Here is an 11398-nt window from a genome sequence, read left to right as displayed (position 1 = left end):
AGCCCTGTTGCTTTAACACGTTCTTCTCTATAAGTACCGCAATATAAAAGGAAATGAAATATGTCTTCTGCTGTATTATGGCAAAAAGGACAACAGGTGTTCTCATTCTGGTGCCTTTTTGCTATATTTCAATTAAGTGAGTTGGTTCTGGCTTTGAAGAGAAGTACTGAACCAGTAGAATTATCATAAATTTCTTTATCTTTTATTTCTCTTTTCCACATTTTATATATATTCACTGACACTTTATTTTCCAAATCTTCTTTCCACCTCTCTGTGTCCCATATTCTGGTTTTGTCCTTTATGTCTGTTCTGGACATTCCTTCCAATTTTCTTACATTTATTTTAACTTCTTGCATATACTTTTCCACTGTTTTCCACCATTTTCTTCCTTTTTCTTGCATATCTGTAATTATTTTCTTCAGTATCTCTTTCCGTCCATTCAAAGTATTATTTACATAGCTTATCTTCCCACTCATAATTCTACTTTTCATTGAAGATGCTCCTATCTCACCCCTTAATGTGGCTACTACTGTACTTCTACAGGCTCCTAATATTTTCCTATATACCCCATTCTCTATTCTTTGTAATTTTTCTATTTCTGTGTCTGTTAGATTAACCACATTGGTTCCATATAAGACTGATGGTAGAGCTATGTTTTTCCAGAATGTTTTACCTATTAGAACTTTATTGCAGCTTTTGTCTATCACGGAGTAGGTTAGGTTGGCTAACTTCTGTGCTTTATTCAACATTTCTTTTTTCTGTAGCTTAAACAGATTTCTAGAATCATTTATCTTTATTCCTAAATATTTTATGTTCTCCCTCACTTTTATGTTCTCTATCTCTTCTGGTTTATCCTTCATATTGAAAATAATGATGCTGCTTTTCTCTTTATTTATTTCAAGCCCACATTTGTTTCCTATATCTATTAAAATCTTTATGTTTATTCTTGCATCTTCTATGTTACTTGCTAAAACTAATCCGTCGTCGGTGAAGAAAAGTGTCCCTATCTTTGCTAGTTCATTTTCAAATCCTGTCCCTTCCTCCTCCATTTTCTTAATTATTAAATATGTCATTAGTTTGAAAAGTGAAGTAGAACCTGTGCAACCTTGCCTAATCCCACTAGTAATTCCCATTTCCTGTTCAACTCCCTCCCCTAGGTCTATTATTGTGCTATCCCTTTCATATATATTAGCTACTGCCTCTATGATTTTTGGATGTATTTTGAACTGTTTCATGACTTCGATCATGACTTCTCGTTTTACTGAGTCAAATGCTTTACTGTAATCGATAGCTATTACTATTAATGGTTTTTTATTCCTGTATCTCTCTTCTACACCATATTGTAGTGTAAGGATGTTATCTTCTATCCTACTCCCTCCTGTGAATCCTGCTTGGCATTCGTGATCTTGTTCATTCAGTCTGAGGTGTGCTTCTATTTCGTCTTTTATCAGCATCATGAATACTTTGTATGATATGTTTAGTAAAGCTATAGGCCTTAAATCCTTAGCCCTTGGTTTCCTTTTCTTTTCAATCATTTTTGTTCTAGATTTCTTCCAAGATTCAGGCTTTTCTTTGATTTCTAGTTCTTTGTTGTAACACCTAACTAGTACTTCTATACAGGTTTTGCTCTTCATTAATGCTTTGTAAAGCTCTGGTTTGATTCCATCTGGGCCTGCAGCTTTTTTAGCTTTGAGCTTACTTAGACAAGCTATGACTTTTTCCTTGGTTATCAGAGGCTCCTGCATTGGGATTATCTTCCTTTTGCATTCCATCACTAGGTCCATGTGTTCTCTTAGTACTTCTGGGAATCTATAGTCTCCAATTCTTATGATATCATCTTCTTCTGCTAATTCATTTTCATATTCCATCCTTTTCTCTTCGTTCCAGATTTCCTTTATTTTATTTTCATGTTTGCTGTAAATGGTTCTCCAATAATTCACTAATTCATCCTTTGTTTCAGCCTCATTTAGCTTGCTTCCCTGTTCATTATATAAGTGTATAGTTTCTTTTTTGGCTCTTTGCTTATTTCTTAACTTACCAATATTTTCCCAGAGCTCTTTGTTTTTGTTTCTTCTTATTTCTTCTGTTATTTTCTTTTCATATATTGTTATCTTTTCTCTTATTAATATCTGCACTTCTTTTTTCTTTTGTATATATTTCTTCTCTAGACTTTCCTTTACGACATTATCTCTCTCATTCCTTTTCTTCCTATTCAGCTCCTTCCTTTCCTTGATACCTTTTCTTATTTCTTCACTGAACCAGGGTTGCTCTTCTACTTTCTCCTCTACTAGCATCTTTCTCCTATATGTTCTCACTAGCTTGTCTTCTGCTACTTCTTTTATTGATAAGTCCATATCTGTGATTCTGTCAATGTCTTTATCTATTAGGATCTCTTCTAGTTTTTTAATAAAGTCATTTAGGTTGTCTTCATCTGTTTTGAAGTATTTTACTTCCTCCCATTTACCCTTGTTGAGATTCTTGTTCTGTCCTTTGAATGTTAAGTGAATGGTAATTAGGTTATGGTCTGAGATATCAAATTCATTTTTGTCTTCATCAATTACCATCTCCTCAAAATGTTTGTATAACTTCTCATTGACTAAAGCAAAATCTATTACACTTTTCATCTCCATTCTCTCCCATGTGTATACTCCAGTGCATCTGTCTTCTGCGTTAAGTAGTATTAGCCTATGTTCATTCATCCATTCTAATATTATTTCCCCGTTTCTGTCTGTATTCTGGTGGCCTAAGAAACCTATATGGCCATTAAAATCTCCTAAAATCAAAAATGATTCTTGGTCGTTTATGTTTTTCATAATGTTTGTTTTTCATTCTAGTTTTATTGCTTTATCTCTATTTTTATCCTCCTCTGTATTTCCTACTGATAGGTATAACAACAAAATATGGATAGTATTATTGTATATTTTGCATTTAGCATATAGTAAGTCTTTGCTAATACCTAGTCTCCACCTTGTTTAACTCTGTGTTATCACTGTCTCTATATAGGTAGCATCATTAACCCTCCCCCTTTTTTGTCTTTCATCTCCCTCATATTTTCTATTTTATTTATACCTTTACTTAATGCTAACTTGTCTAGTTTCTGGTGAGTTTCAGTTAAACAAAATATCTTATTATCGTTGTCTATAACACTTTCAATTTCTACTATCTTTTGTCTAGTTAAACATTGTATATTTATCATATATATTTTAAACTGTATTTCAACTTATTTTGATTTTGGCTCCTTGGTTAATGTATTATTTTCATCTCCGTTTATTACATTTCTCCTATTGTCCCCTCCAGACTCTGAAAATTTTCATTTCTGATCAGTTTGCCCTTCCTAATGTACCATCCATCCCTGTTCCCCCCTTTCTTTCTTTCTTGTCTTTGAGTTCCTGTCTCAATATCTTATCCTGTTCTCTTTCTCTGTAGGTTAGGTCTGGTGCTATGAATATTCTGTTGTATCCTACCTCTTGTTTCCCCTTGCGAATCTTGGCTTTTCCTAGTACTGCCCATTTTTCCCTTTCACTTTTCATCATAACTATAAAATAGGTCTTGGCCTAGGTTCTCTGTCTCTATCCTGGTTCCCTGTAGTACTACTACCTATTATTGGGTGCCTGCATCCTATCATTTCTTCCTAATCTACTTAGCTACTTCTACTATTTCAATGTCCCTTAGCCCTAGTTCCTCTTTGAACAGCTTGCTACAGGTTTCTGTGTCCTTTCTAGTAAGCCTAGTTTCATTATTTCCTTCTACCTAAGCATTCCTTAATGCTGTAAATAACAAGATTATTTTTACGTTTTTCTTTCTCCCATAATTTCTTCACCTCCTCTCTAATCACTGGGTTAATATCTTCACTTATTACTCTCTGTTCGTACATTGCCCGGAGACCCAAGGCTAGGCTTTACGTAATTTGAAGCCCACCAAAATTTACAGTTGCCCTTGTCGCTACTTTAAATAATTATTCACGTTCAGATAGACGATACAATTACACGAACATCACAAAGTAACTGACCTCCAATCAAAATTAAGTACACTTTTGAAGAAATACTTACAAAGGCAGAGAGGAACGATCTACTTGCGAATGCCATTATGAGATAAATGTATTCTACTTCGCAAAAACCGTAATAAATATATCTTGTTCTATAGAAGAAATGTTTCTCCCAGAGCCCCTCTAACAAAATATCGTATTTTAACTTTATTAAATATACTTGCTATCAGTTTAAAAGATATAACTAAATATGAGCACAAAGGTCAAATATGTGTCATTTAATTGTACAATGGATTTGGTAACAATTGTATTTTGAGAAGTATCACTAAAATGTGCATTTCAATCTTTTGTTTACCATGGTACATTGTTGCCAACTATTAAGGTTGAAACATTGATAATGGGCACTGGTATGAATCAGCTGATCGTTATGTAGTATCTGGTAACACTGTATAAGTCCCATAATGCCTCGTTCCCAAACATCTCTTCTCAACTGTGGTCGGCTGTTCGAAGCATGTAAGTTGTCATGACTGTAGTTTATCCTCTTATATCAAGTTCATCGTCGAACTTTTAAACTAGTTGTTACTCTATTTAGTAAGTTTTTGTTGCTTATTTTCGGAAATACAGGAGCATGATAAGGTTGAATGACTTTACAGCTCCTAAATAGCTAACTTATCTTAACGCTTGCTGCTACCCTCCTGAAGGAAATTTTGGTTGATGGGAATATTCTTTAGTTCAGATCCCGGACTGAATTCACCATTCCTGTGCATTATGGTCGGATTGTATAGGTTTTATATTAAGATACCCGTACATGGGATACCATTGCTACTATATGAAGTCTACTTGTGCCAATAAGCGTATGCCAAAATCTTTTAAGGCTCAGATCGGGATAGGTCCGTAGAGTGCTGAATACTAGGGGGTTATGGAGTCATATAGCCCCATAACCATGTGAGTTGTGTTATGCCTACCTGTAGGAATTGGTAAAAATTACGATGCCTGATTCCCACCAGTCGGCGACCTGGGCAGGCTCCTCATAAATACACTTGACATTTCACCTAGGAAGGGTTGATAAAATTTGGCTAATAACCAAACCACCACTAACCCAGGGAACCTTGGGTAGGGTAAACAACCGCATGGACTGGCCCAGCACCTACGGTCATGGATGGCCACCCTCCGAAATAATACTTAGGGGAAACAATCATGGACGATCCACCATCACGCTGGCCGGGTCTTAGGGTAAAACACTGCATGGCATGCAGCAGGCTAACGTCTACCAATGCATGCCACCCTCCGATAGAGTACATTATAACGCGTCCTGTCGCCGGGGATGGGCATCAGTCGCGACTTGTTGGTGAGAAATGGAGCTAAAGACCTCTACTCTCCTTACGAAGTAGGGGGAAACACCAGCGACTACCAACCCTTATCACGGTGGACAGGTCTTATTCACTTGATATTTAAATGGTGAAACAAGAATACAATTACAACTCCAAGCATACCATTAAAAAAATTGAAGTTTCGTCAACATAATGTGATATATGAAAGCCCCATACGAACTAAAATAAGCATGTGATGCTCTTCGTAAAATATATTTTCAAGGCAGTTTTGAAATCCAAAATGGCGGCTACCGTGTGGATGTACAGGTTCTGATCAGTGACGAACACCATCTTTCCCAGCCTTCCCAGCACTCATTTGAACAATGTTAGCGTAAATATGTAACGGTTATTGATCTTACTCAAGATTGCAGTTGTAATCAGCACAATAAAACAACATTTTGTTGCCTATATTAGTGAAAGTATGGAACTTTTTATTCCCGTAGTCATGGTTTGAACTGAATTCATTTTTACCTTGTAATCAGTGGTTTTTATCCTTACTGCCATCACAACTGAAACTCCACAGTGCTTATTTGATTGTTATTATACACATTTTGGTCTCAATTCACTCCACATTGCACTTTAAACAAGTTCCTGGTTCCTAAGTGCGCGTGCCACAAACACAGTTACGAACAGCAGACGAGGAAACTGCAAAGTTTATTCCCTAAATTGTTTATTTTACTTGTTATTTAGTTCAACTTTACTTTGTTATTTAAAAATTTTAATTTTAAGTCATGTATATTATCCCTTTTTTGCAACCAAATTACCCCGAAAAATTACAGATATTTCTAAAGTAGATACAATCCACTATTTCTAACCTTGCCGTACATCTGGCTGCCGAAAACCATAGAGGAACGACTACTGATAAGTGGATTATATATATATTTTTTTTTTTTGCTCTTGATTTTGCTGGCACTTTTCATTGATTTAAGTCTATATTAGTATTTTGATTTTCTTTAATAACTGTATGCCAGAAATAAATGTAACCCTTAATGTTTGCATGCTAAGAATGGCAAAATCATCGTTGCCACATTAGTGGAGCTCCACACATACGCTGATGCATTATTATAAACGGTTTCCATGAATTCTAGTTGTCATAGTAATGCAATAATGATAAAATTGCTTTAATATTTATGTATATATACTTTCAATACATAGACTGATTTCACCAATTTCCACGAAAACATACCAATTGGCAAAAGAGAGAAAGAGAAAGGAAAGCGAAGGAAGGAAGGACTGGGGTGGCGGGTTAGGGGGGAGGGTAGGTGGAGCTTTTTACGCGTGTTCGTATCCATTTCTGGATAATTGAGTTTTTGTCTCTTGGTACAAGGACAAGTGTCGTTATATTTTACAATTAGTGATTCACGATACTCTTATAAATTACGGCACTTTGTGTAATGCACTATAGTAAAATCTCGTTCTGATACGAGTGTTCGTTAGAGAAATAGGTATTGCCCAAAAACGTGCTTGCACTGTCTCTGAAGCCCTTAGTAGGTATGCTGCTTAGTTGTCAATCAAGTATTTTTTACAAGCTAGCTGTTGAATAAATTTGTATTTTTCTCAATCAAAACATATGCCCCTCAATGCTAACTTTCCTCTTTTAACGACAATCTGGTCATGCAAGTTCGGCCCCATAGGCTAATTTCTTATGGTGCGAAAACAGAGGCCCAGGGACCGAAAACTATTGTGTCACACTATGGCGATAATCCGGCAGTAAAACATCTTCATATATCCAAAAAGTAAATAATAAAGATATATGCGCATTACGATTATAACAATTACATGAATAGCTGATAATCTGCATGAATAACTGGTAAACTGTTCTGCAAGAAAGTTGAATAAAGCAATTATTTACAATAGGTACGAAAGCCAAGATGTCGTGATGTCATAACACGGGACTTAAACAAACGTTTTAATTCCAAAAAATAATTATTTAAATTTGAGTCAGAATTGAGTTACTTTTTCAATAAGGAATACTTTTCAAATTAATCATCATAAATATGTAAAATATTGATGTTTTACTATTTATTTTAAAAAATTATCCAAGTGCACGCTTTGTCGTCGTCTTCTACCAAAACAGTTGTTTACCAACAAACGTGCTGGTAAGTTTCCGTGTTCCGATTGTTGTGATGAAAGTGCCCCAGCGTCTGTGGGTACAAGTGGTGTGCGGATTTATCACAGGAAATGTTAAGTTTATTCACACAAGCGACTCCGTATTTACCGAAATCCGTTTCGTTTAAATATAATTGTTCGAGCATAATATAGATCCTTTTTTTAACGCTCGATTATTCTAGCCGAACGAAGGAATGGATTACCTGGCAACTCAGGATAGCGAGGGAGCAAGAACTAACTTGAGTAGGGGACTGCAAAAGACAATCCAGTACCAGCTGGCTCTCCGAGATGCACGGACGGGTTATGTCTCTCTCCCATACAATGATTGACTATCGAACCTTTTCTCTGTCCAACAATATCGGACTTAGGTCTCTGATTAACGGGGATTCTCGTATACATGAATGACATCTGCATCCCCTTGGATATTGCGAGAATTTTCAACAGAGATATATATTTGGACTTTTTCATCTATGTTTACCGCACGGTAACAGAAGTCTTTACTAGTCTTCCGCTGCATCGCATTGCGATAATGCGGAATGTTTTCTTCAGACATCTGAGTTTGTCTTCAAAATATCTCGTATTTGGAGGGGTGCAATTAGCTCTACTTCCATATGACATGAGAAGTAGTACTTCCCTGTGTTTTTCATTACTGGAAACCGCCCCGCTTTCATTGCAACTACAACCCCTCTCCTTACAGCAATGAAATAGCTGTAAGGGTGTGAAGACGTAGGTTGCATTCACTTTCCACCTTCGTCTTCAATGGAACAGAGTGTTGTTTTCTTCTTAGCTGAGATTCAACTACTATGAGAATGGTAGTTGAATCTCAGCTCTAGAAGGCAATTGACTTTCGCCTATTGAGCACATGCCTTAAGAGAATCATCACCTCGTTAAGAGATTCACCACCTCGCCGTCCAGCATCAGTGACAAACAAGTAGACAATTTGTATGGTCTCTCGGCATAACCCTTGAAAAGGCAAAGATCACGTGAATTGCTCGGATGCTTCGACAACTTGCCTCCCTAGTCTACCGAACGCAGTCAGTAGGCAGCTGTCAGAGCGCCCGAGTCAGTTACGGTCTACGCTGTGGACTTAGTAGGTTGTTCCAGAACAATCATTACTTCATCCTAATAGATTGTCCCAGTACCCATACCATGGACACCCACCATGGAGTGTCGCTGTCCTCTCCATTGCCGAGAAGAAGATTCTTCGCTGCAATGGGATAGGAGAATGAGAAACTCTTCGCTGCAGACTTTAAGAGAAGTCGTAATGTTACAACCTCGACCATTAAGCGATACATAAGCATGTTCGCAGATGTCTTCAATGACAGGAACTCAAACGTGTCTTAATATAAAGATCTCCAAGACTTTCTTAGATCCTTCGACACTACTAAAGAGAGACTACAGTCCCCTCGAGCATGGAATCTGGACGTAGTCCTGAAGTTTCTCGTGAGTGATAGGTTCGAGCCTTTACAAGAAACAACATTTAAGGACCTCACCATGAAAACTCTCTTCTTAGTTAGTCTAGTGACAGCGAAGAGTCAGTGAAACCCATGCCTTCAGCAAAGCTGTAGGTTTCAGACAGGGCAATGCTATCTGCTCTCTACAACTGGGATTTCTAGCGAAAAACGAACGCCCTTCTCAGCCCTGGCCCAAATCGTTCGAGATTCCAAACCTGTCGGATCTCACAGGTAAGGAAGTAGAGAGAGTTCTTTGTCCGGTAAGGGCCCTGAGGCATTACCTGGAAAGAACGAAGCAATTACGTGGCAATTCAGAGGGGCTTTGGTGTTCTGTCAGAAAGCCCTCTCTGCAAATGTCAAAGAATGCGCTATCCTTTTTTATAAGGCATTTAATCAAGGAAACACATTCAGCGTGTAATGCAGCGGATCTCAGGCTACTGAAAAGTGAAGACTCATGAGGTTAGGGCCGTAGCAACCCCTGTAGCTTTTAAACAGAATAGATCCCTTCAAAATATCCTGGACGCAACCTTTTGGAGAAGCAAATCAGTGTTTGCATCGCACTATCTGGGGCAAGTGCAAACTGTATGAAGACTGCTATGCGCTGGGACCGTTCGTAGCAGCTCATCCAGTAGTGGGACAAGGGACTACCCCTGAAATCCCATAACCCAATACCCTTTTTCTTACCTTGGAACTATTGAATTTTATGGTTGTTTGTGGAGACTGGACGCAGTCTCCCACAATCATTGATCCTTAGTCAGGTGGTCAACTTGTTCCTTGGTAGCGCCCGGAACAAGGGTATTGTAGGGAGTCTAGTCACATAGAGGTTTGACCGGTTGACAGTCTCCAAGAGGTCTTCAGCCCCCTGGGTGGATCGCTGGATCTCATAAGGAAAGCAGACATAATGAGGCAGGATATCATTGAAGTCAGCTTCCTTAACAGGTACGAACCCGTAAGTTTGTTTTTAATTAACTCTTATGTCAATTCCAATGATGATAGCTGTCTCTGACCCTCCACCAAAGGTGTCAATCAGCTATATATATAACTACCAGGTGAGTTAGATGTTTGAAAATGTTATTTTCATGATAAAATAAATTTTTGAACATACTCACCGGGTAGTTATATATAATTTAATTCCCACCCTCCTCCCCTCTAGAGACTATGGGCATGGAAGATCTGAGGAATAGTTGGAACGGTTCTGCGTACCTGGGTAGAGGGCGCACAGGTGGTGCACCTGACTACCCAATCGGCGATTGCCGCGAGTTTTGAAATTCTGCCGTGACGTCAGGGACGTAAGCTATATATATAACTACCAGGTGAGTATGTTCAAAAATTTATTTTATCATGAAAATAACATTTTCAAAAGTGCCATTGAAGTAAGATACCACTACAGGTACTATCCGACTTACAACCTACTCGACATACGACCACTCGTACTTACAACCGTACTTCAGACAGTTGACCATTGAGTTACTTGGCACTGCGCCATCTCATGAGAACTCTCATCACTCAGGCATGAGAAACTCTCATCAACTCAGGCATGAGAACTCTCATCACTCAGGCAGCATCAGTTTGAGTTACCCTGCCCTATCTGCAGCATCATTTGGTATTAACTGTACTGAATTGCAAACCAATTTACGTAAGAATCGACTTCTGACATGCATGCAAGAACCTAACCCCATTGTAACTCAATGCCTGATTGTATGTAATATATACTATTACATAAATGATTAAAATGTATTAGTAGAAGTACATTATGGTAAAAGATTGATATAATGATGTACATTACATTACAGTACTAAGTAGGCACTTATATAGCAAAAGGTTTGATAGTATACCCATACCCAGTATGTTGGCCACTTTCTAAGGTTCGACTTACATCCATTCCGACTTACAACCAGTGGGTCGGAACCAAACTTGGTTGTAAGTAGGATAGTACCTGTATGCATTTTCATTAACCCCTTGTTTAATTGGAAAATATGGCTTTAATTTGTGACCTGGGAGAAAACATACTTTGAGAGGAAAGTTGAGGTCTCGAGGTGCTTTGATGGACGCCAGCTCATGATTAAAGTCTGTCCCGGGTTAGAGGACGTGTTAAAAGTACTTTTTCTGGAATGTGGCTGTCAGAAGTCCATTTGATTGTTTACCGTATGCCATTATATCGTAATTTAGGAGAAAATGCTTCTTTCCAGAAGAGCGCAGAGGTCTTAGTGTGCTGCCTGGACGGGCCACAACTTTTGACTGATGCTCATGGTACTGAATTCAAGTGCTTTTTCAGGAAGGTGGCCGTTATATCGCCACTAGTCATAAATGACCGAGCGGCAACAAAGCGGGCCCACCTTCCCGGAGATAGTACTTGAATTCACTGCCATGAGCATCAGTCAAGAGTTGTGGCCCATCCAGGCAGCACAGTGTGACTGCTATACTCCTCTCGAAGTATCTTGAAATAAATGATTTATCTTATATTTTGAAATAAATGTTTT

At 38.1% G+C, this 11398-nt stretch overlaps 1 protein-coding gene across 1 annotated transcript in view; it reads left to right on the top strand.

The window, feature by feature from the left end:
* Nucleotides 1–4350: 4350 nt before the first annotated feature.
* Nucleotides 4351–11398, top strand: part of LOC135221888 (large ribosomal subunit protein uL24-like) — a 19482-nt gene continuing 12434 nt past the window's right edge. Inside the window, 1 exon segment of the mRNA XM_064259847.1 lies at nt 4351–4498. The gene's annotated coding sequence lies outside the window, so the exon portion shown is untranslated.

The sequence above is a fragment of the Macrobrachium nipponense genome, chromosome 3 (assembly GCF_015104395.2).
Source record: "Macrobrachium nipponense isolate FS-2020 chromosome 3, ASM1510439v2, whole genome shotgun sequence".
NCBI classification, from domain to species: Eukaryota; Metazoa; Arthropoda; class Malacostraca; order Decapoda; family Palaemonidae; genus Macrobrachium; species Macrobrachium nipponense.
This window is presented reverse-complemented; position numbering and strand designations above follow the sequence as displayed.